This window comes from Mus musculus, chromosome 2 (genome assembly GCF_000001635.26).
Source record: "Mus musculus strain C57BL/6J chromosome 2, GRCm38.p6 C57BL/6J".
In the NCBI taxonomy this organism is placed as follows: Eukaryota; Metazoa; Chordata; class Mammalia; order Rodentia; family Muridae; genus Mus; species Mus musculus.
In genome coordinates, this window is record NC_000068.7 from 33,982,440 (window position 1) to 34,009,098 (window position 26,659).

Here is a 26,659-nt window from a genome sequence, read left to right on the forward strand (position 1 = left end):
ATAGGCACCCAGTGTGCAGGAGAAGCCAGTGATGGGATCTGATGGCAGGATGGCGTGGACAGCTCACTGGGGTCCTGACTTAACTAGACCACAGTATATCTAAACTGTGGGCCAGAGCATGTGACTGACTTAATGGGCAGAGCCCCCTCCTGCCTGCCCACCACTGCTCTCCCCACAGGGTACTGCTCCCCTTGGTGACCTGTTTCTCTTCTGTCTGACCAGACTCCATCCATTTCCCTCTCCCCTCTGTGAGCACCTCGGCCACTCCACCTCATAGTGCCCGGCCTTCACCAACTTTCTTAAAATAGTTCCCATGTGATACCCTGTGAACCCAAACCCTGGTGAGGGCCTTGTGTGGGGTGCAGGTGCTGCCCCTGAACCACTTTCAAAAGGGGGACCTTTCTAGACAAAGGCAACCAACCGTGCCTCACTGACAGATCTCACCCATGACATCCTGATATTCTTTCTCATCTCTTCATTTGGGGATACCTAAAAAGATGGAGCACCTACTGTAAGTGGACAAAGATGGATGAAATAATAGGGGCTTAGACTCTGCCCTGCCACACCACCATGCCCCACTTATTCTGGCTGCAGTGGTTTGTGCAAGGGCAAAGCTAAGGGAAGAGGGTCTGAAATGAGGTTATCAGTGAGAAGAGCCTGCAGGTGGGGCTGGCCTTGTGCACAGAATAAGGTCATGGTTTTTACAGAGATGCGTTCGAGACTGACGGTTTACAGCCAGTGTCAGTGGTCCAGGCTGAGAGATTAGGAGCTGAGCTCTGGCCTGAGCCCTAGCCTCCCCATCTTCAAGTGTAGTGTAAGGGCAACAGCTGAACCTGATCTGGTACCCACCCCCCAATCCCCAACCAAACCTCCCTCCCTGCAAGTGCAGCCCCTTCCCTGGAGGAGGCCAGGCTACAGACAGAGCCACTGGTCGGGAGAGGGGAGTTGAATATTCAGTATCTGGGGAGACAATAAAAGTCCAGGAAGAACCTGGCTAAGGCAATTACCTCTGCATAAATGCATATATTATTCATCCGTGGCTTTGAATATATAAATAATACTGATACAATTTGCATGCGTTAAAGGGGGATGTAATTACCCACGGATGCCTGGGAGCGCCTGGTACCCACTGGCCACGTCCTGGGATTGCTGCCCTGCCCCCAGAGCCTTCCCTTTGCCCTTTCTAGAGGCACTGTGCTGCACTTGGGTGTCTGCAGTGACCAGGGGGCTTGTGAAGCCTCTGGCCTTTCAGTTGGAGTGCGCTTTCTGGTGACCTTGGGGACTCTCTTTGCCTCCCGACTCCATCTGAAAACTTTGGACTCATTTTAATAAGATCATGATAGTTGTCCCTTTTAAAACTCACATCTTCTTGGGCTATGAGAACAACCCTTGTTCATCATGTAGAATTTGTTTACCATCCCCGACGCCCTGACGTGGCCACAGCACACATTTGTCTTCTGGCCAGCCTTGTCTGTCCCTAACAAACTTAGGATCAATTTATGCACAAAGGTTTGGAGCCTGCATGTGCCACACCAGCCGATGAAGAACTATAAAAGGCTAATAAATAGGGAAAGATCTCAACCTCACTAGTAATTAAAGGAAATACAAATTATATCTATGCCGAGACACATTTTCACCTACCACACTGACAAAGATTTAAAATAATGAGTCTAACCTCTGCCAGTGCACATGTGTGGGAGGGCTCCAGCACAGTCTACGCAGAAAAAAAAAAAATTGGGGAGACACTTCTGAAGGGTGATTTAGCAGGAGGTGTCAAGAAACTTAAATGTGCGCATGCCTTTGGGCCTCTGAAAGTCTATCCTTAAGAGTTTCAGTTGCTGGCCAGAGAGAAGATTCACTCCAGCTATATGTTTTGCACTGTTTTGTCATAACCAAAAATTAGAAACAACTTTAAAAATTCAGAGGTGGAAATTAGTGAGGTCTGTTATAAGCTGGAGTCACACCTGCAGTTCCTGCCGCAGACTGCGGTGGGTGCTTACACACAGATGTTCATGTACACACAGAACGAGACACATAGACAAACACACACAGATGTGAATGCAGACACACAGAGACAAAAAGGTACACACACAGATGCTCAGACATACACACACACACAGTGATGGTTGGGAAATTGGCAGTGGCACTATTAGGAGGTGTGGTGTTGTCGAAGGAAGTGTGTCATTAGGGGCAGGCTTTGAGGTCTTAAGTGTTCTAGCAAGACACGGTGTGGCATTTTCTTCCTGTTGTCTGCGGATCTGGATGTAGAACTCTCAGCTCCTTTTCCAGCACCATGTCTGCCCGAATGCTGCCATGCTTCCCGCCATGATGATAATGGACTAAACCTCTGAAACTGTAACTGTCCCCAATGTAATGTTTTCCTTTATAAGAGTTGCCTTGGTCATGGTGTCTGTTCACAGCAATAAAACCCTAATCAATACACACATAAACACACACACACACACACACACACACACACACACACACACACACCCAGTCCCTGAAAACCTCTCCTTTGACTCTCACTAGTCCCTCGGGTCTACCTCCTCGAGTCAGGGCAGGGTACCAGCGGCTCCATCACAGATCCACACTTCACACTAAATCCCTCTGCTTTATCCTATTCGATGTGTTCAAAATGGTCGGTTCCTTTCCTCCTGTGATCCCCATCTTTCTCAGCCACTCCCTCCACAGCCATCTTCTCCCAGGGGCCCTCCACCCTCCCCATGCCAGGTCACACTTCTCTGAGTGCCTGTCTCTGTGCCCGCCCAGGCTTCCGGGTGTCTCCCGCCTCAGCTGACCTCTGACCCCAGGACACTGACACCCCTCCCTCCATTTGATCCTCTTTCTTTTCCTCTCTCCCTAGCTTCTCATTCAGTTCACATTTTCCCAGCATGCATTGAAAGACTGAAGCAAATGCTTTCTAGAATTTACTTTTGCTCCCTGGGGCAAACATTCCATAAGAGTTGGTGTTGCCTAACGTATGCTTTCCACATTTCCCGGTGAGCTCTTGGCTTTTCTTTGCTGGTGTAGTGCCAGGGATGGAACCCACGGCAACGCATGTGGGAGGCAAAGATGCCAGCTGAGCCCCGGCACCAAATCTTGTGATGACGTCACCTGTGATGACGTCACTGCTGGCCGACTGGAGGCCCTCTCCTTTCTCTCGTCCCAAAGTGAAATCACGCTGGTGTGGTCATTCGTGTGGGGTTTCCTCTAATACATTAGAGCAGAAAACAAACATAAAACAAACAAACAAACCTCCTGATCAAGTGAGTGTGGCTTGGATGGAGACATAAGCTGAGCTGGTTCCAACTCTTCCGGTGGGCTCACCCTAAGCCAAGCTAAAGAGTCAGGTGGAATCATTGATCCTTTAATGAGATGAGGTGCTTTTCTTTCCCAGAATCCACCCCCCCCCCCCCTGCAGCGCAGAACCTTACAGTTCCACAACCAGGTCGGGTCACAAATCTGCCCACTTTTCTGACTTATTCAGAAGGGAGTATGGTTTTCTTTCTTCTCTCTTTTCTTTTCCTTTCTTTTCTTTTCTCTCTCTCTCTTTCTTTTTTTAAAGATTTATTTATTATTATATGTAAGTACACTGTAGCTGTCGTTGCACACACCAGAAGAGGGTATCAGATCACATTACGGGTGGTTGTAAGCCAACATGTGGTTGCTGGGATTTGAACTCAGGACCTTCGGAAGAGCAGTCAGTACTCTTAACCGCTGAGCCATCTCTCCAGCCCCTCTTCTATCTTTTCTAAGCATTAACATTTTGGGCTACTGGTCTGTGAAGTGTCTGACCTCAGTGGCCGCTTAGGCAGCGCAGGCAGGGTCTTTTCCCTTTCTCTATTTCCTCCAGGCAGCTGATGAGATTTTACAGTTTGCTTGCCCTGAGGTTTTTATTTTAAACTCCAAAATTGTCCTAGAGTTTCCATTTGAGTCCATTCTTAAATTATTTTATTAATGAGACCAAGAACCTGATTCCCCAAGTCTGCACTGCCACTCCCAACCTCACCCCCATCCACACCCCCACCCCCACTACCGTCAGATATAGTCCTGCTCTGCCATGGCTGGGGTTCTTGTTTTTTGTTTTTTTGTTTTTTCTTTACAGGAAACGGCTCATGGGAACTACAATTCCCACAATGCAGCTCTTCTTCCCTCCCTTGCGGCTTTTTCTGATTCCCTCTAGAGCCTCCCTGATGGGAATTGTAGTTTAGAGAGGTCCTAACTTAGGGATGGAAGAATGAGGCAGAACAGATCTGCTCTGTCTGACCCACCTAGTCTCAGCTAACCGGGAGTAGCTTCCTTCTTCACCAAAGAAGGACAAAGGGGGGTCCAGAGAGAAGGATGGGAAATAGATCCTTCCCATGTGGTGGGCCCTGACCCCAGGCTGTTGAAGCTGCTGCTCTTTGAGACTTTTGGTGATATATGGTTAGGATGCCTCCAGACAGCCTTGAATTCATTGTGGAACCTGGTCTAGTTCCTCACGTGCTGTATTCAGATCCTCCCTATCATTTAACCACAATAATTGCTGAGAGGGAAAACTACCCTCCCATTTCACAGATGGAGACTATGAAACTGGGAAAAGTCATCCAGCTAGGTGACACCTGGGGCTTGAAGGCAGGTGTACAGGGTTCAGTACCCACATCCTCTGACTCTCTAATCATAAATGGAAGTAAATTTGCATAATGCAGATTTTTTCACTTATTTATTTACTCATCATTTACATGCATGTGCACGCACAAGCCACCACGTACATGTGAAGGTCAGAGAACAGCCTCCAGAAGTCAGTTCTACTACCATGTGGGTTCCAGTGATCAAACACAGGTCTTTGGGCTGGAGAGATGGCTCCACGGTTAAGAGCTACTGTCTGCTCTTCCAGAGGGTCTGAGTTCAATTCCCAGCAACCACATGGTGGCTCACAACCATCCATAATGAGATCTGACACCCTCTTCTGGTGATTCTGAAGACAGCTACAGTGTACCCACATACATTAAACAAACAAACAAACAAACAAACAAACAAACAAATCTTTAAAAAACAAAACAAAACACAGGTCTTCATGCTTAGCCTCAAGTGCTTTTACACACTGAGCCACCTTGCACCAGATTAACCATTTAAAAGTGAGCCATCCTGCAGCAATTTAGTCTGCTCTCAGTGTACACTCACCATTTCAAACTGGTTTTCAAGCATTTTTAAGCTCCAAATAATAATAAAACTCCAAGCCTACTAGCTGTCACTCTGGGCTCCCCCTGCTCACCACTGGGAATTTCTGCTCTAGAAACATCATCTTTCTGGTTGGCTTTGCAGCCAAGTGATGATAGAGGCGAACTCTGCTTCATTCTCTGCTTGCCTCAGGCCTGTCTCTGACACTCTCTTCTAGCAGCCTGGGCCCAGGCCTCTTCAACAGGGTGGAGCTCCTGCCCCAGGCCAGCTGCTCTCTGTGTGAGCTAGAAACTTGGAGTGCTGTATTCTACCCCGTCATGCCCCACCCACTTTCTCCTCATTACCACGCCTGCCTCAGTTTCCTTCAGCATTACTCTGCCATCGTCACGGTTAGGGACTCTATTGCATTGGTGAAACAGCATGATCGAAAGCAAACCGGGAGGGGAGGGTTTATTTGGTTTACATGTGCACATCATAGTACCGTCACTGAACAGCGTCAGCATGGGAACTCACACAGGGCAGGAACCTGGAGGCAGGAGCTGATGCAGAGGCCATGGAGGGGTGCTGCTTACTGGGCTGCTCCTCATGGCTTGCTCAGCCTGCTTTCTTATAGACCCCAGGACCAGCAGCCCAGTCGTTGAGTGCTGAGAGCTCAATGAGCTGTTCTGTAGGAGCTTGGAGGAGAAGAGTGTTAAAGGCAGTGCAGACACGGAGGCCTGGCTTGTGACGTCTCAGAGGGAAGCCAGGATCCTATCCAGCCATTTGTGTGCAGGATCTGTGGCGTCTGGTCACCTGGAGCTGAAGAATTGGCTGTGATTAAGAAGAGACCAGCGTCATTGAGGTGGAATCTTCTGAGAAGTGTTTCCTGGAATTTAGTGCACTACTTATGATGGGCTGGGTCCTTCCCCATCAATCACTAATTTAAGAAATGCTGGATCTTATGGAGGCATTTTCTCAACTGAGGTTCCCTCCTATCAGATATCCTGCATATCGGATATTTACATTATGATTCGGGGCAGTAGGAAAATTACAGTTATGAAGTAGAAACAAAATAATTTTATGGCTTAGGGTCACTACGACCTGAGTAACTGTATTAAAGGCATTCTTTATTAGCAGCAGTTACATGTATAGACTGAGTGGCACGGGAATGGAAAGATAAGAGTAGTCTATCCCAGCTCTCTAGAGGCAGAGGCTGGGAGATCTCTGTGAATTCAAGCCAATCTGGTCTACATAGCAAGTTCCAGGCCAGCCAGGTTACATGGTGAAATTCTGTCTCAAAGCACAAACGCAGAAAAGTATCTTTCTGTCTTTGTTTTGAGGGAGAGAGTGCATGCTCCCATGGGTCCCCTCTCTATTTGCTTGTCCCTTCCTGCGCTGGAAGTCCCCAGTCCGTCTTATAACATCTTAAGAGACAAATCCAGTTAAGTCACACTATCTTCATGTGTAAGAACTGCTGCACGCACAGCTGCAGGTGTGTGTCGGTTGTAGCGTGCACACAATTGTGCCCAATTGTCTTGGGATCAGCCTAGGTGCACAGGATGGCTCAGACAGCAAATCTTTACTTTCTACAGTTCTGGAGTCTTCAAGTCCAGGAATTACAGGCGTGCTCAGCTTCCTTGAGGACGTTTCTTCCCCTTGCATCTTGTCGGGTCCTCGCTTACCTTTGGTCTTCCTTTGTGTGCACAGGAGGTGGGGGTGGGGAAGAGGAGAACAGAGAATGCTCCACGTCTTGTCCGTTTACAAGAACACCAGACCTATCAGATTAAAGCCCACTTTTTCTATGATGTTCTGTAACCTTCATCACCTCCCAAAGGCCCTGGCTCTAAATGCAATCACTTTGCATATGTGTGTGTAGGGATGGGGAGGTTAAACTGTCAACATGAACAGGGGGTGTGTGTATGTCACCATTCAGTCCACAACAAAGTATGTGTGTGCGTGTGCGCGAGTGTGTGTGTGTGTGTGTGTGTGTGTGTGTGTGTGTGAGAGAGAGAGAGAGAGAGAGAATATGTGTATGGGTTTGTTCCAGGTTCATGTCTGTGTGTCTGTCTGCACATGGATCTATGTATTTTGTGCTGCTGGACTGGGGGAGGGGGGCGCAAGCAGTGAGGATCCGAGCCTGCCAATCACCCCTCCCACCTGAGGTGGAGGGAGGCAAGCTGGGGCTCCAGCGGAAGCAAGCGTGGGCTCCTCTCTGCCGATCAAGATCTATAAATAAGGTTGTCTCCTTGGCATGTTCCACACCACACGCGGCTCTTTAATAAAAATTGGCTGAGATTTGTGGATAAGCCTGAAGCAAAGTCAATGCTTAGTGTCAATCCCACGCTAAGAGGGGCCTTCAGGGGTCAAGCTGCTTCCTGCATATGATGCCCTATCAAAGATATGTCAGCCTGGTGCTAAGCAGCTCCTAGAGACCAGGGAGACACCCAGCTCTGACGGGGCTCACGGCAGGGCTCTCTGCTGTGGTACCAGGATGGAGTAGGGGTAGGGGTGAGGGAACAGGTCCATGCCATCCTCTCTATGAAACCCAGCGACTCCTCAGAGCCTATGAAAGTCACAGCATATGTGACCTTCTGTGTAAGCAGCAAGCAGGGTGGCAGGTCACAGTTCCTCCTCAGCTCCTCTCCTGTCCTGGACCTCTGTCCTGGGGAAGCCAGTACTTGTCTGGGTCTCCATCCCTCACCAGGCCAAATTCACACATAGGGGGTTTGCCAAGGGCTTGTAGGGGTCACCTGCCTCCCTGGATGCCACTGATGCTGGATTGTCGGATGTGAGTGTGGAATAGCAGGTGGGTCTGTCCAGCCTCGGCCACTGGGGGAGGATGAACATCTAATAGGCATGCTGGCCACACTCGGTGAGGCAGAAAGAGGGGAAATCAAAAGAAGTTTGGTTTAATTAAGTATCAGGGAAGATTTATGCAACTTCCTCTCTGTGTCATAAATATTAATGAGGGTAGCCTGTAAGCTCTCTGCCATCCACTAGCTTGGTAGAGGACAGGCTGTTGCAGGAGAGGTTTGTAGCTGCACCCCAATTCCCATTCCTACTCATATGCACACGTACATCCATGTACATGCCCACATACATACATATACATATGCAGACATACATTCATATACACGCATGATCGAAGCTCGAACCCCCCACACACACACACACACGCATGCACGTGCACATGATCTAGTGGCATCTGTGGTACCTAGGCAGGTGCTAGCTTGGAAGTCCCCTGACACATACTTAGCCACTTGGCAATGAGGCCCAGAAGAAAAGGTCAGAGCTCCCTCCCATAGTTGAGTCAGCTGTAGTCTGAGAGGCAGGAGGGTGGCATAGAGTTATGGGGAGGAGGCTTAATCAAGGCACAAGTTGGGAGTTGGTTCAGAAGCCTGAGAGTGGAGTCAGGGGTACGTATGAGACACAAACAGACTGAGAGTAAGCAGGAGACACATCAGGGTAGCTGCCAGGGCAACTGGCATAGGAGACTGGCAGGGGCTTCTCACAAAGGCCAGTGGGTGGCAGTTGTATCAATCAGAGTACTCCAGAGAAACAGTAGCAAGTGTGTGTGTGTGTGTGTGTGTGTATGTGTGTGTGTGTGTGTGTGTGTTAGGCAACAAACAAATGACTCATGATAAGGACTTGGCCTGTGTTTGTGGGGGCTAGGAAGTCCCAAGATCCACAGCCAGCAAGCTGGAGAACCCAGGGGACTGATGGAACAAGATCGGTTTGAAAACTGGCAGGTGCTGGAAGAGCTGATGCTGAGGTTGAGTCTGAAGGCAGAAAAAGACCACCCCAGCTCAAGCAGACAGGAAGGAGGGCCCTCCATTTACGGGGGTATGAACAGAGTGTTTGCATGGTTTTGAGGAGACACCACAGGAGGCCCAGGGCTCCCAGCTCTGAGATGTACATGGGTCTGGCACATGCATGGACCCATGAGCACTACAGTCTACTGGCTAACGGATTCAAAAATCACCCAGCATAGCCCGATTGAGGGCAGCTGGCAGGAAGGAGGGGTGATGGGTCAGGTCATTTTGTCATTCCTTTGTCATACCTTCTAAACCTTCAGACCTCCTAGGTCCCCATCCAGACTATGGACTTCATATGCCAGCTCAGAAGGCAGCACCTGGTTCATCTTCTCCCCTGCATCTCTGTAATCTTGGCTCCCCTGGTCCCACTCTCCTCACACCCACCAACTGTTCCTATTTTCCTGTCTCTGAGGATTCTTCAAAGCTGCTGCTGCAGCCCATGCACTGGGGAGGACAGTGGGGACACATGGCAACAGCCAAGGGCAGACCTTTCTGATCTTTCTTCAGGCCACAGCTCTGACCTATGGGCCCCCTTCTCAGTGGGGCTGCAGCCTCTGTGTGGAACACACTTGGGAATTAGATCAGGGTGGGCTAGAGACCCTTGCTCACCCGCCTGTGGAGTGAGGCCATGTCACATTGGACAAGATACCACCTTGCTCTCCCCCAAGATGAGCACCTATCATGAGTCCTTCTAGAAAGACTTCATGAGAGTCCAGACCTGAGCCACCAGGAAGGCCTCTCTTGCCCTATCTGAACTCACTCACAAAATACAGGTACAGAGGCTGAATAAATGGCTCACTTGTTAAGAGCACATACTGCTTTTGCAGAGGACCTGAGTTGGGTTCTCAGCACCCACACCAAGCAGTTCACTACTGCCTGGAACTCCAGCATCAGGGAAATTCAGTCCCTCTGCTGGCTTCTGTAAGAACTGCACTTATGTGCACAATCCCACACCTGTGTGTACACATGTATAATTTAAAAATAATAAAATACACCTTTAAAAAGCACAAATGCAAAGACAATCACTTTAGAATTTCAAAGCAGTGGTTGTAGCTCCCTGACTACCACAAACTTAAGAAATGGCCCAGCTTAGCTGTGCTTCTCCCAGGGGATTTGGGGGGGGGGGGCGCAGAGGGGGAAAGAGCCACAGATGAACACAGACCTTTCTTCTCATGCAGTTGTTAAACTCAAAGACAAGGATCGTGTAATTTAATTGGAAATAACAGGGAAATGGTGCCCATTGGAGTGGTGGGAAGGTGAGAGATCAGACTTGGGCTCTCTCAAATGCAAAACCAGTGCTTATCAGTGAATCCCAGCCTCAGTCTGGCAATGAAATATTTTTAGAACACTCCCTTGCATTAAACATTTGTATGTGTATATGAACACTGCATCAGTCATTTTCCTGTTACTGGGATAAAATCCACCACCAAAAGCAACTTGAGGAAGAGAATGTTTTTTTTTTTTTTAATGTATGGTCCCAAATGGGCAGAGTCCGCAACAGTAAGAAAGCCATGACATCGGGTAGCAGTAGAAAGCTGGCTGATCACATTTCATCTACATTCAGGGAGATGACAGCTGGACAGCAGGAAGTGGGGTGAGGTGTACACCTCCACAGCCTGCATTTGGTGACTGCTTCCTCCAAAAAGACTTCCCCCATAAGGGTTCTATATGATCTCCTCAAACAGTGGGACCAGCTGGGGACCAGCTGTTCAAGTACAGGAGCCTGTGAGGGACATTTCTCTTTCAGAGCACCACCTACATGTACACAGACTGACTACGGATTGTAAAATTGCAGAATCTATTAGAAACAGCTAATACATTTTCCTTTGTTGACAACTGGACAAATCAGGTGGTTTCCCCAGTTTGAGGGGATAGTTTCTGTCTTCTGATGGTTGGGGGCTCTTGTGCAGAAACATCTAACCTAGATTAGCCGAAGGGTTCTTTGCTGTTTTGTTTTGTGTTTTAGAGCAGGCAGACATTGGTTCAAGACTCCTCTCAGCTTCTTGCAGGGAGCAATGCTCCCCATTTTGAACCTCACAATTCTCACGGATTGCATGAAATGCCTAACTTCAATCCCACTCACCGTTTGAGCCCGTAAACTAATGCTGGCATGGGCTCGTTCGGGCATCTTTTGAGAGCTCCATACCTTTTCCAGGGTCTGCACAGGGTGGATGGATCAAAATGCAACCACTGAACAAAATCAAGGTGGAATTTGGCTAGGGTCTCACTGGAATAAATTACGAAAAGTGAAATTGATTTGTCAAAGGGTCATATATTTTAAACTCCCCTAAATATTCTTTGCTTCTGCCTGTGTTTCCACATTCAGCCCACATGCTATGGAGGTGGCCAGTGATACATGAGAAGAGAACCTTTGTCAGTCTCTTTCTGTTCTGATGAGCAGGGTTTAGGCACATTTTACATTATTTAAAAAAATTACTGAGATTTGTGGTTTTTTTTTTAGGATACTGCAGTGCTGGGTAAGGCTTATTGGTAAGGGACCTTCCAGTTACTTCTCTGGGTTGTGATAACACCCTAGCCTAAGCAATTTGGGGAGGAGAGGATTTATTTTAGTGTGCACTTCCAGGTCATAATACACCATTGAAGGAAGTCAGAGGTGGAGCTCCAGCAGGAACCTGGAGGCAGGAATCCTGCTGGGTCACTCTCTGGCTTCCTCAGCTAGCCTTCTTATCCAGCTCAGCGCCACCTGCCTAGGGATAGTGCTGCCCACAGTGGCCTGGGGCTTCCCATATAAAATCATAAGTCAACACAATCTCTTTCAGACATGGCACCAGGCCAATCTGATTTGGGAAATTCTTCAATTAAGGTTTTCTCTTGCCAGGTGACTGTAGATTGTGCCAAGATAACAGCAAAATGTAGTCAGGAAGGGCCTGGTGAGATGGCTCAGAGGTTAAGAGCACTGCTTGCTCTTGCAGAGGGGCTGGGCTTAGTTCCCAGCACCTACGTGGCAGCTCACAACTGTCTGCTTCTCTAGGTCCAGGGCATCTGACACCTTCTAACCTCTGTAGACACTGTACTCAAGGGGAAACATACAGCATGCAAACAAAATAACAATACACATAAAACTCCATAAATATTTTAAAATTCCAAAGAAGACAGGCAAGTCTGCATGTGCAAGACCTTTTTCAATCACTTCCTTGCACCTCAGCGAAGAGTGCTACTCCTGTAACCTGTTCCTTAACTCTGCTAATTGTTCATTGGCTTCCATATGTTAAACAGACCTCTTTGTAGGTAGGTACTCAGTGCTCACAGAACCCATCACTAATCTATTGCAGACTCATGTGCTGTCTTCTCACTTTGTGTCTTGCTTGCATATTGACATATTTTTCTTTAATTAAAGTTAAATTTTCTTTGAAGTTTTTGTTGACATTAGTTATCTTTCTCAATTGCTCTCCACCTTATTACTTTGACAAGTGTCCTTCACTCAAGAGCTCTCATCATTGCATTTTCATTCACCAAGTAGACAAAAAGCCATGTGTTGACATAATTTATTTCTTACATGAGTTTATTACATGTATGTTGGGATGTGCACACTACTTTTGCACATGTTGAGTCTCTATTTGCACAGAGGATCTTTTACTATCTTTCCTTATCCAGCTGTGTATGACCTCACTTGTGGATGAGTTTCTTGCGGGTAGCATGTTGTTGGGACTTCACTTTCTTCAGTCTGTATCTTTCCATTGAGGATTTTTGTCTATCCATATTTAAGGTTGTAGTTATATAACCGTCTGCTATTTTATTAGTCTTGAGTTTGCTTCAGATTTTGTTTGTTCTAGTCTCCCTCCTTATTTATCTTTGTGGTTGGCCATATGGATAAGTTTTGACCTTTTCTGCTTCTCTTTTCAGTATCTACCAGTAGGTTTTACATTTTCATGTTATATGATATTTGAACCAGTTTCTAGATAGGATGTGGCTCAGCTTTTTGCACACACCTTTGATCCCTCAGGCTGGAATACAGACATCCCCTTAGTACTCACCTTCAATCCCAAAGAATGAAGGTGAAGTTAGTTTGTACAAGGAAGCACCCATGTTTGGAAGTGATGTCTAATTGAGTGGCAGAAATAGTAACAAATCAGAGAAAGATTTAGCAGAATAGGATATGTTCAACTCTTAAGAGAAGAGAGAGGAAAGGGAAGATACTTAGGGAGAAACAGACAGTACAGGAGGAAGAGAGTTCAGTACAGGATATAGAAGAGTTCATGGAGAGCAGCATAGTAGAGTTGAGAGGGAGAGTGGAGCAGCACAGAAAGGGAAAAGAAGGCAGTTTTACAGGGAGAGTTTTACAGAGGCAGGTTACAAGCTAGACACAGATAAAAACAGAATGAAAAAGGGAATGAGAAGGGTCCAGAAGATTAGAACAGATTGCTAGTGTTAGTTTGAGGTCAAGCAGAACAATTCAGAGGCTGAGAGAAAAGCCAGGTTAAACATGTCAGCTGGGGGAGGAGTTTGAGCCAGAACAGCTGATTTGAACTAGACAACCAGAGATCAGAGAGAACAAGAAAGAGTGAGCTTATTTAGCAGCAAGTCTCAGAGGCTGAAAACATTCTAGGCCTAGATAAGATTGTATGGAAGTTTCCAGGACTAAGCCTAGGTTAGCAGACAGTAAGCCTCCCATACGGCAGTTATAACAGGAGAATAAAAGTTACTTTTACAGTTTCACATGTATTTTTATTATGAAAGCTGTCTGTATTTTGCTTTAGGATATAGGATTCCTTTGACATCTTTTGTAGAGCTGGTACATGCAGTAGAATGGATGCACTGGAGCATAATACAGCATGTGAGAGAACCAGACATAGGAAGACAACCATATGATCTCTCTACATGTAAAGCTGAAAACAATATCCCAACTGTACATTAGTGATTGCTAAAGTTGATAGTGGGTGAACATACAGAGGTAGTCAGATCAGACCAGCACATGATGTGTATATGTGTCGGGATATCACATTGAACCTCATTAATTTATACAGTTTGCACATGTTAATAAAAATAAAGCATTTTAGAGTGAAATAAGCCAATGAGAAATCATTTCAAATATACATCAGGCTGATAAAAAAACTAAACATTCAACAATGCAACAAAATAGACTTGATGGGAGAAAATAGGAAATGTGGCATCAGCTGATAGTAGTGAGACAGTTATAAACCAGGGGTGATAGGGTAAAGGGGTTGCGGGGAGTGAGGGATGGGTTAGCATTTCTATAGAGATACAGAGTCTCACAAGAACCACCAGGCATTTCTACTCTCATATCCTTTACAGCAGTGTTTGTGGATCTGAGTGCCATGGTCTATTAAGTCATGAAGCACAAGGCATGGGGGTGCTTTAGTTTCAGTAATCAGGAGGCAAAAGCAGGCAGATCTCAGTGAGTTCAAGGCTAGCCAGATCTACAAAGCAAATTTCAGGACAGCCCAGGCTATATAGACAGACTTTGTCTTAACAAAGAAAGAAAGAAACAAACAAACAAGCAAAAGGTCAGGATTGGTGGCATACAACGTATTCCAGAACTTGAGGCAGAAACAGGAGGATCTCTGGAAATTTGAAGCCACTCTGGTCTACAACAAGTTCTTGGACAGCCAAGGCTACATAATAGGACCATGTCTCAAAAACAAACAAACAACCACCATCACCATCAACAACAACCACAAAAATCAAACCAAACCAAGCCAAACAAAAGCCCTCAGAAAGTGGGATAGGACTAGTGGGATTGCTCAGTGGTTAGAGTGGTCACTAAGAAAACATGATGAGCCTTCCGGTAGGCGCCAGCACCAGGTCACCTTGGGCCCAGAGTCGGCGGACACACCCCCCAAGGTCCCTAGAGGACCCTCCATGCAAACTTAGGACAACTGGTTAGTGAAACACAACTTCTGTTCCATTCCAATCGTGCGGGACCAGCATTAGGGAAACAGAAAACCCAGCCTGACCAGGGTCACAAGTTCCTTCTGGTCGGCTCCAGCACCAGGTCACCTGGGCAAGGAGTTAGAGGACACACCCAAGGTGCCTAGAGGACAGCTTCTGAGGCAGACCCCATTTAGGGCTCCAGACATCCAGGCACCTTCCCTGCCAAATGACAGGTGTCCTCCCTGCCTGGGAGGGCTTTGCTAGAGCACCTGAGGAGGCCATCTTGGTTCCCGGATCCCTCTGAGACTAGTCTGCACAGGTGAGAGTGTGGACTACAGAAGCTAACAGCTTCTGGGACAGGCCCTGTTTCAGGCCTTCATCTTCTGCCAGGAGGCAGGTCCGAACGCCAGATATCTGTGCACCTTTCCTGCAAGAGGAGAGCTTGCCTGCAGAGAGTGCTCAGACCACTGAAACTCAGGAAAGAGCTAGTCTCCCAGGTTTGCTGATAGAGGCTAACAGAATCACGGGAGGAACAAGCTCTAACCAGAGACGACTTTAACAACTAACTCCAGAGATCACCAGATGGTGAAAGGCAAACGTAAGAATCTTACTAACAGAAACCAAGACCACTCACCATCATCAGAACTCAGTACTCCCGCCTCACCCAGTCCTGGGCACCCCAACACACCCGAAAACCTAGACCCAGATTTAAAAGCATATCTCATGATGATGGTAGAGAACATCAAGAAGGACTTTAATAACTCACTTAAAGAAATATAGGAGAACACTGCTAAAGAGTTACAAGTCCTTAAAGAAAAAAACAGGAAAACACTATCAAACAGGTGATGGAAATGAACAAAACCATACTAGACCTAAAAAGGGAAGTAGACACAATAAAGAAAACCCAACGTGAGGCAATGCTGGAGATAGAACCCTAGGAAAGAAATCTGGAACCATAGATGCCAGCATTAGCAACAGAATACAAGAGATGGAAGAGAGAATCTCAGGTGCAGAAGATTCCATAGAGAACATTGGCACAACAATAAAAGAAAATGCAAAATGCAAAAAGATCCTAACTCAAAACATCCAGGAAATCCAGGATACAATGAGAAGACCAAACTTACAGATAATAGGAGTAGATGAGAATGAAGATTTTCAACTTAAAGGGCCAGCAAATATCTTCAACAAAATTATAGAAGAAAACTTCCCAAACCTAAAGAAAGAAATGCCCATGAACATACAAGAAGCCTACAGAACTCCAAATAGACTGGACCAGAAAAGAAATTCCTCCCGACACATAATAATCAGAACAACAAATACACTAAATAAAGATAGAATATTAAAAGCAGTAAGGAAAAAAGGTCAAGTAACATATAAAGGCAGGCTTATCAGAATTACACCAGACTTTTCACCAGAGACTATGAAAGCCAGAAGAGCCTGGACAGATGTTATACAGACACTAAGAGAACACAAATGCCAGCCCAGGCTACAATACCCAGCCGAACTTTCTATTACCATAGATGGAGAAACCAAAGTATTCCATGACAAAACCAAATTCACACATTATCTTTCCACGAATCCAGCCCTTCAAAGGATAATAACAGAAAAAAAAAAAAAAAAACAATACAAGGATGGAAAACACGCCCTAGAAAAAGCAAGAAAGTAATCCTTCAACAAACCCAAAAGAAGACAGCGGCAAGAACAGAATGCCAACTCTAAAAACAAAAATAATAGGAAGCAACAATTACTTTTCCTTAATATCTCTTAATATCAATGGACTCAATTCCCCAATAAAAAGACATAGACTAACAGACCGGCTACACAAACAGGACCCAACATTTTGCTGCTTACAGGAAACCCATCTCAGGGAAAAAGACAGACACTACCTCAGAATGAAAGGCTGGAAAACAACTTTGCAAGCAAATGGTCTGAAGAAACAACCTGGAGTAGCCATTCTAATATCGAATAAAATCGACTTCCAACCCAAAGTTATCAAAAAAGACAAGGAGGGACACTTCATACTCATCAAAGGTAAAATCCTTCAAGAGGAACTCTCAATTCTGAATATCTATGCTCCAAATGCAAGGGCAGCCACATTCATTAAAGAAACTTTGGTAAAGCTCAAAGCACACATTGCACCTCACACAATAATAGTGGGAGACTTCAACACACCACTTTCATCAATGGACAGATCGTGGAAACAGAAACTAAACAGGACACAGTGAAACTTACAGAAGTTATGAAACAAATGGATTTAACAGATACCTACAGAACATTTAATCCTAAAACAAAAGGATATACCTTCTTCTCAGCACCTCATGGTACCTTCTCCAAAACTGACCATATAATTGGTCACAAAACAGGCCTCAACAGATACAAAAATATTGAAATTGTCCCATGCATCCTATCAGATCACCATGGACTAAGGCTGATCTTCAATAACAACATAAATAATGGAAAGCCAACACTCACGTGGAAACTGAACAACACTCTTCTCAATGATACCTTGGTCTAGGAAGGAATAAAGAAAGAAATTAAAGACTTTTTAGAGTTTAATGAAAATGAAGCCACAACATACCCAAACTTATGAGACACAATGAAAGCATTTCTAAGAGGAAAACTCCTAGCTCTGAATGCCTCCAAAAAGAAACTAGAGAGAGCACACACTAGCAGCTTGACAACACACCTAAAAGCTCTAGAACAAAAGGAAGCAAATTCACCCAAGAGGAGAAGATGGCAGGAAATAATCAAACTCAGGGGCGACATCAACCAAGTGGAAACAAGAAGAACTATTCAAAGAATCAACCAAACGAGGAGCTGGTTCTTTGAGAAAATCAACAAGATATATAAACCCTTAGCCAGTCTCACTAGAGGGCACAGGGACAGCATCCTAATTAACAAAATCAGCAATGAAAAGGGAGACATAACAACAGATCCTGAAGAAATCCAAAACACCATCAGATCCTTCTACAAAAGGCTATACTCAACAAAACTGGGAAACCTGGATGAAATGGACAAATTTCTAGACAGATACCAGGTACCAAAGTTAAGTCAGGATCAGGTTAATGATCTAAACAGTCTTATATCCCCTAAAGAAATAGAAGCAGTCATTAATAGTCTCCCAACCAAAAAAAGCCCAGGACCAGATGGGTTTAGTGCAGAGTTCTATCAGACCTTCAAAGAAGATCTATTTCCAGTTCTGCACAAGCTATTCCACAAAATAGAAGCAGAAGGTACTCAACTCAATTCATTCTATGAAGCCACAATTACTCTGATACCTAAACCACATAAAGACTCAACAAAGATAGAGAACTTCAGACCAATTTCCCTTATGAATATCGATGCAAAAATCCTCAATAAAATTCTCGCTAACCGAATCCAAGAACACATCAAAACAATCAACCATCCTGACCAAGTAGGTTTCATTCCAGGGATGCAGGGATGGTTTAATATATGGAAATCCATCAACGTAATCCACTATATAAACAAACTCAAAGACAAAAAGCACATGATCATCTCGTTAGATGCTGAGAAAACATTTGAAAAAATACAAAACCCATTCATGATAAAATTCTTGGAAAGATCAGGAATTCAAGGCCCATACCTAAACATGATAAAAGCAATCTACAGTAAACCAGTAGCCAACATCAAAGTAAATAGTGAGAAGCTGGAAGCAATCCCACTAAAATCAGGGACTAGACAAGGCTGCCCACTTTCTCCCTACCTATTCAACATTGTACTTGAAGTCCTAGCCAGAGCAATTCGACAACAAAAGGAGATCAAGGGGATACAAATTGGAAAGGAAAAAGTCAAAATATCACTTTTTGCAGATGATATGATAGTATATATAAGTGACCCTAAAAATTCCACCAGAGAACTCCTAAACCTGATAAACAGCTTCAGTGAAGTAGCTGGATATAAAATTAACTCAAACAAGTCAATGGCCTTTCTGTACACAAAGAATAAACAGACTGAGAAAGAAATTAGGGAAACAACACCCTTCTCAATAGTCACAAATAATATAAAATACCTTGGTGTGACTCTAACTAAAGGAAGTGAAAGCTCTGTATGATAAGAACTTCAAGTCTCTGAAGAAAGAAATTAAAGAAGATCTCAGAAAATGGAAAGATCTCCCATGCTCATGGATTGGCAGGATCAACATAGTAAAAATGACTATCTTGCCAAAAGCAATCTACAGATTCAATGCAATCCCCATCAAAATTCCAACTCAATTCTTCAACGAATTAGAAAGGGCAATCTGCAAATTCATCTGGAATAACAAAAACCTAGGATAGCAAAAACTCTTCTCAAGGATAAAAGAACCTCTGGTGGAATCACCATGCCTGACCTAAAGCTGTACTACAGATAAATTGTGATAAAAACTGCATGGTACTGGTATAGCGACAGACAAGTAGACCAATGGAATAGAATTGAAGACCCAGAAATGAACCCACACACCTATGGTCACTTGATCTTTGACAAGGGAGCTAAAACCATCCAGTGGAAAAAAAGACAGCATTTTCAACAAATGGTGCTGGCACAACTGGCGGTTAACATGTAGAAGAATGAGAATTGATCCATTCCTATCTCCTTGTACTAAGGTCAAATCTAAGTGGATCAAGGAACTCCGCATAAAACCAGAGACACTGAAACTTATAGAGGAGAAAGTAGGGGAAAGCCTTGAACATATGGGCACAGGGGAAAAAATTCCTGAATAGAACAGCAATGGCTTGTGCTGGAAGATCGAGAATCCTCAAATGGGACCTCATAAAATTGCAAAGCTTCTGTAAGGCAAAAGACACCGTCAATAAGACAAAAAGGCCACCAACAGATTGGGAAAGGATATTTACCTATCCTAAATCAGATAGGGGACTAATATCCAATATATATAAAAAACTCAAGAAGGTGGACTCCAGAAAATCAAATAACCCCATTAAAAAATGGGGTTCAGAGCTAAACAAAGAATTCTCACCTGAGGAATACCGAATGGCTGAGAAGCACCTGAAAAAATGTTCAGCATCCTTAATCATCAGGGAAATGCAAATCAAAACAACCCTGAGATTCCACCTCACACCTGTCAGAATGGCTAAGATCAAAAATTCAGGTGACAGCAGATGCTGGCGAGGATGTGGAGAAAGAGGAACACTCCTCCATTGTTGGTTGGATTGCAAGCTTATACAACCATTCTGGAAATCAGTCTGGTGGTTCCTCAGAAATTTGGACATAGTACTACCGGAGGATCCAGCAACACCTCTCCTGGGCATATATCCAGAAGATGTTACAACCGGTAAGAAGGACACATGCTCCACTATGTTCATAGCAGCCTTATTTATAATAGCCAGAAGCTGGAAAGAACCCAGATGCCCCTCAACAGAGGAATGGATACAGAAAATGTGGTACATTTACACAATGGAGTACTACTCAGCTATTTAAAAGAATGAATTTATGAAATTCCTAGGCAAACAGATGGACCTGGAGGGCATCATCCTGAGTGAGGTAACCCAATCACAAAAGAACTCACATGATATGTACTCACTGATAAGTAGATATTAGCCCAGAAACTTAGAATACCCAAAATATAAGATACAATTTGCAAAACACATGAAACTCAAGAAGAACGAAGACCAAAGTGTGGACACTTTGCCCCTTCTTAGAATTGGGAACAAAATGCCCATGGAAGGAGTTACAGAGACAAAGTTTGGACCTGAGACAAAAGGATGTACCATCTAGAGACTGTCATATCCGGGGACCCATCCCATAATCAGCCTCCAAATGCTGACATCATTGCATACACTAGCAAGATTTTGCTGAAAGGACCCTGATATAGCTGTCTCTTGTGAGACTATGCAGGGGCCTAGCAAACACAGAAGTTGATGCTCACAGTCAGCTATTGGATGGATCACAGGACCCCCAATGGAGGGGCTAGAGAAATTATCCAAGGAGCTAAAGGGATCTGCAACCCTTAGGTGGAACAACAATATGAACTAACCAGTACCCACCAGAGCTCATGTCTCTAGCTGCATATGTAGCAGAAGATGGCCTAGTCAGCCATCAGTGGAAAGAGAGGTCCATTGGTCGTGCAAACTTTATATGCCTCAGTACAGGGAAATGCCAGGGCCAAGAAGTGGGAGTGGGTGGGTAGGGGAGTTGGGGGGTTGGGTATGGGGGACTTTTGGGATAGCACTGGAAATGTAAATGAAGAAAATACCTAATTAAAAAAAAAGAAAGAAAACATGATGATCAGAATCAATGTGTTAATCTCGACTGTCAATATGTCTTCACCTGGAGTCACTAAAACTCCTCTGTGGGCAGCCCAAATAAAAAGACATGGCAGAGGACATGTTGCTTTAAGCATGCTTGCCCTCAGTCTTGCTGGCAAGTCCATCTATCCTGTTCTTGAGGCACTTCTTCACTTTTGTTATAACCTTACTTCTTTGGGATTCCAGTGTAGACTGAGGACCAGCATCTCTCTAGAAGCTTCCATAACTCCAGCACCAGATTGGTGCTGCTGTGGCATCCAATCTTATGGAATGATCAACTGCCAGACTCTTGGCCTTTTTGTTTAGAAGACACCTAAGTGTTTACTGCCTGGGCTACAACCTGAAAGCCACTTTAATATATGAGAAAACTAAAGTCCAATTTCCATGCTGTAGTACATTACTCTGAAACAAAGAAAATGGGGAGTAGTTGCCAAGCGTATCTGTCAGCTACCACCAGATTATTGCCATATAACAAACCACCTCCATCTGCATGGCTTCAAACAAACATCACTTATTCTTGGTCACACACTGTCATCTTGGGTTGGCCAGACTTGAGTCCCAATTGCAGGTCTAGGTTTAAGTTTCTCGTTGTTTGAACAAATAGTTTAGCTGTGGTTTGCTCTTCTCACAGTGATGGCAGAAGACAATCACCCAGCACACTCACACTTTAAACATCTGCTTTTAAAACCTATATCCAGACTGCATTGTTTGAGTATGTTGTGTGGGTGAACCCAGTGCCATGGGCAGAGCACACACCTTGGTCACTATGGAGACAAGACAAGACTGTGGGTGTTCTTTTAGTAAATGTCCACTGCTGTGAAGAGACACCATGGTCAAGGAAGGTTCAGAGGTTAGTTCAGGATCATCATGGAAGGGGGCGTGGCAACAGGGATGGCTGACATGGTGCTGGAGCAGAAGCTGAGAGCTTACAACCTGTTCTTCAGATAGCAGGCAGAGAGGGAGGGAGGAGAGAGAGAGAGGGAGAGAGAGAGAGAGAGAGAGAGAGAGAGAGAGAGAGAGAGAGAGAGAGAGAGAAATGGCAAGGGCTTTTGAAACTTCCAAGCGCACCACCATTGACACGCTCCTCCAACAAGGCCACACCTCCCAATCCTTCCCAAACAGTTCCACCCACTGGGAACCATGTATGAGCCATTCTCATTCAAACCACTACAGGTCCCTAAGCTACCACAGAGCCAAGAAGATTCATGCCTTCAGTTTGACTGAACTGAATCCACCCAACCTACATCACCTATGACATTAGTAGAATTTGGAGCCAACACTGAAAGATGATGGTGCAAAATTAAAAATAAAAAGAAGAAGAAGAAGAAGAAGAAGAAGAAGAAGAAGAAGAAGAAGAAGAAGAAGAAGAAGCAGCAGCAGCAGCTAGATTCATCTAATTGATGGACTAAAATGTAAAAATTCGTTTGAAAATTAATCAACCCTGGTAGTTGTAGCTTTTTTTTTTTTTCAACCCTTATTTTTAATGATGGATCTTAAATGCTTTTACTTCCTTTTTAGCCTGACACCCTCCAGAGGTAGTGGGACAGAAGGGATGGGGATGTGTGGATCTGTTTAGAAAGATTCTTTGGAGCTGGGCATGGTGGCACACGCCTTTAATCCCAGCACTCGGGAGGCAGAGGCAGGTGGATTTCTGAGTTCAAGGCCAGCCTGGTCTACAAAGTGAGTTCCAGGACAGCCAGGGCTACACAGAGAAACCTTGTCTCGAAAAAAAAAAAAAAGAAAGAAAGAAAGAAAGAAAGAAAGAAAGAAAGAAAGAAAGAAAGAAAGAAAAAAGAAAAATGAAAAGAAAGATTCTTTGGAGCAACTCCCATCTGTGTTGTCTGGAAATCTGCAGCTAGGGTCACAGATCAGGAGCAGCAGCTCCATCTACTTGAAAGTACTTCATGGATGCACCAGCAGTCTGGTGCAGTAGAGTCGGGTTAGCAAAAGCAGTGACACAACCTAGCAGAGACAGTCAGGCCTCAGCATCAGCTCGAGTCAGCAAGAGGGACCAACAGGGACACCAGGAGAAGTTCTCAGCTGTGCCTCTCTCAGCAAAGGGAAGACCTGAGACCACCAAGCATTGCATAGCTAGCTCCATGAGCAAGCCAAGCTCACCCTCTGTTACTGTTTGTGGAGTCCTTTTTATAGTTCTTCCAAACATCACGAGTTCTCCACAGGTCTTGCCTCAGTATGTGTATCTGTCTCAGCTCACATTATTCTGCCAATCAGCCCAAGTCACAGAAGTGGCAAGAAACTGCAGCACACCACCAGAAGTTTTTTGATGTGTTTCTCTCTATGGAGTCCCAATTAATGGAGCTCAACTGCACAATGTAAGGCAGACCAGTGCATGCGTGTCGTTAGCAACGAATCCTTCCTCACGTGTCCTTTCACGTGCTTGCTTTAGCAGAACATCCTTTCACCTGTGTCCACTTCAACTAAATGTTCCTTCACGTGTTTACCCCAGTAAGACACCATCCAACTGACTTTGCAAAGAACCCTTAAGTTTCCACTTCAGGGATTCATAAAATTATCCTTAAAAATCCACTGACTCATGCCAAGGTATCAAGTATCACCTACATGTAAGAAAGGATGGCAAAATACATTGCAACAGAAGAAACAACAACAACAACAACAACATATTACCCGAATGGATGTAGAAAAGACCTAAAATCAAATCAAATTCGACATTCTTTACTAGTTATAAATCCTTGGTAGGGCCTGGAGAGATGGCTCCTAGGTATAGTGTGCTTGCCACTCTTCCAGAGGACCCAGGTTCTGTTCCCAGAACATGCTGACTCACAACTGTGTGTAACTCCAGTTGCAGGAGATTTGATGAGTTCTGCTGGCCTCCTCAGGCACCAGGCATGCACATGGTATATCAACAAACTTGCAGGCAATATATCCATATGCATAAGTAAAATTAATAATAATCATTATTATAATAAAATATGTGGTGGTGAGCACTAGAGGAAGTCATCAGCTTTGGCCTCTGGCCTCCAAGCACATGTGCACATATATGTATGCATACCTAGGTGTACACTCAAGCACACCCATACCTCACATACAAAATAGAATACAATAAAAATAGTGGTAGGCGTGTCCTTGCAGGACCACGACAATGGAATTCATGCTGAAACCAAGAACAAAGTAATCATGGCCGCTTCTACTTTCCCCCGCCCCAGCCCCCAGCACACATGCTCAATGCTATAAAATATATGGGGAAATAAGAGGCTTAATCATCAGACAGGAGAAGAATGAGGTCCTCACCCTGCTCCGTTTATACAACCACAGGCCCAGAAAACATAAAAACACCAACTGAAAAGCTCCCTAGATAAATGAGCAATCAAATATTAGATACATATTTGAAAATCAATAGTTTTGCCTTCTCGCCGGCCATAACCAGTTGCAAGATGCAACAGGAAGCAGATTCTGTTTACAATTGCAATACACCATAAAATATTCAGCAGTAACAAAAAAAAAAAAAAAAAAACTGTGCCCAGATTCTAGATGGAGACTGTCACAGTCTTTGTTCAGAGACAGAAGGGACTGAAGTAATGGGAGGCATACTGTGTGCAAGACACATGTTATGTCAAGACTCAGTGTCCAGGCTTGGGTGTGGCTCAGTGGTAGAGCACTCGCCTAACATGTTTGTGAGGTCCTGAGTTCAGTGCCCACCACCTGTATAAAGAGCTAGTGGGGGTGGTACACACTTATAATCCCTAGCTGGAAGGGTGGAAGGAGACAGATCCCAGGGGCTTGTAGCCCCCTGTCCATGCCCAGGCAGCCTAATTGTCAGGCTGCAGGCCAGGGAGAGACCCTGTTTCAAAATGAAGTAGGCAGTTCTTCCAAGAACAGTACCTGGAGTTGTCCTGTGGCCTTCACACACAGGTCAGCCACTGGGGCAGGTTGGCTGTTAGGTGAGAGGTAAGCAGTGCTCCCCACAGGAGGCGTTTTACAGCTCCAGGGAAAAGGCAAAGCTGCTCAGTAATGTTGAGGAGACTGGCATTTGATAGTTGAGTGTTTATGTGTGTGCATGTTTATGTGTGAGGCTGTACATGTGTATGTGCATATGTGTGTACATGTGCCTATGGGTGTGGGGTGCACATGTGAGTACCAGTGCACATGTCTACATGGGTGTGTGCACTTGAGTGTGGAGGCCACAGGCCAAACTCAGGTGGCACACACATAGCATATTGTTTTGTTGTTTAGAGACGGGATCTCTCACTGTGGAGGCTCTCTGATCAGCTAGGCTGACTGCCTGTCTCTGCCTTCCTAGTGCCACCACAGGCTTTATACAGAATTTAAATCCAGACAAGCACCTAGCTGTTCTAGAAAGTGATGGAGTTTGGTTTGACTGCTCAAGCTAAATGATAGGTAAATTGTTCCAACACCACTCCTGGATAATGTGTTCATGTATGTTTGTATGAGTATATTCATGTGTGTGTGCGCACGTGCGTGTGCACATGGGCATGTGTGACTGTAGGGTGCACTTCCAGGCAGAGGCCAGAGTAGAAATCAGGTGTCTTGCTCTGCTGCTTTCTGCTGCATTCCCTTGAGACAGGAGCTCTCACTAACCTGACATCCTGCCATTTGGCAAGGCGGGCTGGCCAATGTGCTCTTGGGGTCCACCCAATGCTGGGGTTACAGACATACTTCAGTCATACCCAACTTTTCACAGAGATGCTTGAGATCCAAACCCAGGTCTTCATGTTTGCAGAGCAAGCTCTCTCACCCCCGAGACCATCTCCCCAGTGCATGTAAATGTATGTGTACATGTGCGTGTACGTGTATATGTATATATGGAGCCTTAGTATGTTCCATCATTTTATGTGACTATTTATGTACCAGAACCAAACACCCTTAATGGTTTAAAAATACATTTTTACTATTAGGTTAGGTAGAGTAAATGTATTAATCTATTGATGCATAACAGGCAAGCCAAAGGGCTCAAAACAAACCCCACTGTTTGCTTGACTATAAAAGTTAACGGGCGTTGCTTAATACTTTCTAAGATTAGTATCTGAACATCACAAAGACGCTGATGCATTTGAAGGTCTCTGACAATCCCATCTGACTGCTACGCCATCAGCATTTGGTGTTTCCTCTTCCCTGCCCCCAGTACCATGAATTTGCTGCTGTTTTTTATGATAAGTGTTTATTCAGAGACACTGGCATGTTTAGTAGGCTATCTGCCCTTCAATTCTGCCTGTAACTCAGACATTCTTCCTGAGGTAATTTTATTTATTTTCTTTTTTTGGTTGTTTATTTGTTTTAGGTAAGAGCCCCTGCATAGCCTAGGCTGGACTCAAACCAATGCTGTGTTTTCCCAACTCGGCTTCTTAAGCCAGCACTGGGATAATAGGCATCCGTCATTATGCCTGGTTGCCATTTTTCTTTCTTTCTTAGATTATCTTTACATTTTTTGTGCGTGTACATCTGCATGTGCCATGGTGCACCCATGGAGGTCAGAGGACAGCTTCTGGGAGTTGGTTCTGTCCTGCCATGAATGGAGACCAAAGGCCAATCCATTTTCTTTCTTTTTAAAGTAAGCAACTGCTGAGAACTTGAGTAAAATTCTACTAATAGAAA

The 26,659-nt window shown here is 44.9% G+C and overlaps 1 long non-coding RNA gene across 14 annotated transcripts in view; it reads left to right on the top strand.

Annotated features, from left to right (window-relative positions):
* The window catches only part of Gm13404, a 75,897-nt gene that overhangs the window by 40,181 nt on the left and 9,057 nt on the right, over positions 1–26,659 (top strand). The window lies entirely within an intron of this gene.